The sequence below is a fragment of the Haemaphysalis longicornis genome, unplaced genomic scaffold (genome assembly GCF_048455015.1).
Source record: "Haemaphysalis longicornis isolate Haplotype H1 unplaced genomic scaffold, Haemaphysalis longicornis Haplotype H1 scaffold_7, whole genome shotgun sequence".
NCBI classification, from domain to species: domain Eukaryota; kingdom Metazoa; phylum Arthropoda; class Arachnida; order Ixodida; family Ixodidae; genus Haemaphysalis; species Haemaphysalis longicornis.
Window position 1 is genome coordinate 153133259 of NW_027526422.1, and position 2864 is coordinate 153136122.

A 2864-nucleotide genomic window follows, 5' to 3' on the forward strand; every position below is an offset into this window, starting at 1 on the left:
GACTGCTGCAACTGGACACCACCAACATGGCAGAGGAGCTCATCGAGGCGCACCTGGAGGCGCAGAGAGCGGCTATCGTCAACCAAGACAGGCAGAACCTTCTTCGAGACACTCGGCCAAGGGCATCGAACCACGGGAAGACAACTGCAAGAACTCCACGTCAAAACATGTGAAATCATACGAGTGAACCCCATAGCGAGGAACGTACACCCAGCATACAACAGAGAAAGCTGGAGGGCGAGAGCCAAATACATCGTCGAGCAGCACGGCGACGACCCGAGAATGAGATACATCGACGCGGCGGACTACGGCCAAGACAGATACGTCGCGGTCACGATCAATGGAAGAACTGGAAGAACAGCCACGCAGCTTCCGCAAGGTGCGAGAACGCAACGGAAGCCGAGGAAATCGCCATGTCCCTGGCAACGACCGTAGCCGACTGCGACACGATACTGATCGACTGCCAAGAAGCCATCCGGAACCTTGCGAACGGACGCGCAAGCAGCAAAGCAATTAAGATCATCAGGAAGTCGGGTGTCGGGTACTCGAGAAGAGCGCAGGGTGGAAGTCAGGCGGATCCTGGCGCACGCGGGCGAATGCTCGTCGCACGCACCGAGCAACAACAAGATGGCCCACAGGAAGGCGTGTGCATCGCGCCCGCGCCTCCAGAGTGGAAAGTCGCCCCGAGCGGGAATGGTAGACAGAGACCAAAGACAGGGCTCGAGGCTACGGTGAAGCACTAAAGAAGGCGCGACTGTCCAGAATAGAATTCTCCCGCCCCGAATCTCAGGCGACTGATCTCAGGAAGCTACAGACGGCGTCGGTTACGTCACCGGCGGTACTACACTGCATGCACCCTAAGGAACACCCAAGCAGCTGATGCGAGATATGCAAAAAAAAGGGCCGGCCAACCAGTGGCACATCATGTGGGACTGCGCCACAGAACCAGAAGGCGCCAGCTTCGAAGACTACCCTGCACAACTACAGGGAGCAATCGAATCGTGCGAAAACATGAAGCAATCGTGGTCCATCCAGCAGGTATTCACCGCACTTGAAAACCGCGGACTCCGGAAAGGGGCCTGCGCCTTTTGGGGTAGTGAAAAAGATACAATAACTGGCCGCGTTGGGACGGAGGTCCTAACAAACCGCCTCCCGCTGCAAGATCTATGCGAATAAAGTCCTTTCCAGTCCACTCCAGGGTGGACTCACGGCTTCATTCAACATCGTTATAAGTGACGACGCACCGGGAAAAGCGAGAAAGTACGCCACGGCGGAAGACGTTGGGCAACTCGAAATTCCACTCGTCGTAATCACCGTTGGGAGGAGGCGAAAATGGTGAAGCCGCGACAGCGGCCCGACGAGAGCGAGATGACGAACCACGAAGTTCTACACCAGGAACAGATGGTCCAACTAGTCTTTCGCTTTCACATTTTTAGAAAGTACTAAAAACCACGTGCTGTTGACGGCTCACCTGTCTTTTGAACTCTTAAAGAAAAAACAAGACTTTTTGCCTTAACTTCCATGAGTTGCTAAAAAAATGTTCACGTTTAATTAATGTGGTTTTTTACAAATGGTGCGATGAAAAATAAGGCATTTCTTGAACTTAGGAATCGGCTCAACGCGAATACGCGGAAATTTCACAAAATATAGACAAAAAAATGGCTGCGGCTTACCTTAGCTAACCTTGGATATGCAAAGCAAAAGCTTGGCTTAGTGTGGTGAAAATTTGATTTTGCTTGGTTAACCCTTGATGTAGCTGCATTGCCGACCACGGCTCAAAGCCGTTCGGTTTCGTGCAACGCTCACAGGAGGAGGCCCGCGCTGCTTTCCAATTCGCGGACAGCTTGGTAGACAGTCTACGAAGCAGTCTAACTAAACGTCTAAAGGAACAAAATTGGAACGGCGTCGCGCTCGCAAACGCAACACCAGCGCAGACGACAGCGTCGTCGCAGACATGTTGAGTTGCGCAAGCCGCAAGTTTTGTAAGTAATATTACCGTTGTTATTACAAACGTTAAGTAATTTAAAAATTAAACAAAGTCATTTTCATCAGTAGTAAATTATAGTAAATATTTAAATAAAGGAACAAGGGTTCTTGTTTTAACATTAATACGCAGAAAGGTGGCGCTGGCGTCACTTATTAGTTTAGACAGGAAGGTAGCCTGCATCGTTGCTGACTTCGATGCTGTCTCCTCGAATGCTTCGTTCGAATTGGAACGGGGCTTAACGTGGCGTACTGTCCGCGAAGACGGCAACGAAGCTGTCTAAACAGTAAATTGGAACGCCCCCCCCCCCCCCCCCCCCCCGGCCTTGCTTTCATTCGCGGCGAAAGCAGCGTTCCTCTTTCACGGCGAACGCGAGGCAAGATGACTCATATAGCTCGAGACAACCCAGCGGCGCATGCGTGGAAGCATGCGGGTTTGATCAGCTTCCCATCAGCTGAGCGGCGCTCCCGTCGCGGCCGCCGCCGCTACATGAGCAGAACGACTTAAAATGGGGCCTAGTGCGCAGCGCCGACAGCAGGCCCGGCGAGTCACGCGATGCGCTTCGAGGGGTGCGTCGCCGGGGGTGTGTCTGCGGTCAAGAGTTTAACTTGCGCCTCCTCCGAAAAACCGCTGGACGAAAGTATGAAAGCTTGGCTTTAAAATCCTGTTCTGAAACAACGGTTACTGTCTTCGCTATCCTACATTTCTGCTGGTTGTGAGCACCAGTACAAGTTAACGGCCTATCCTTTCATACAAAACATTTACATCAGTAGTTTATCCACAGCACTCCCGTTGGTTGGAGCTACCGTCCCCTATCTGCTGCTGTGGTACCAGATGAGATTGCTCTTTGATATGCTGTCAGCAACCTATTGTTGGTAAT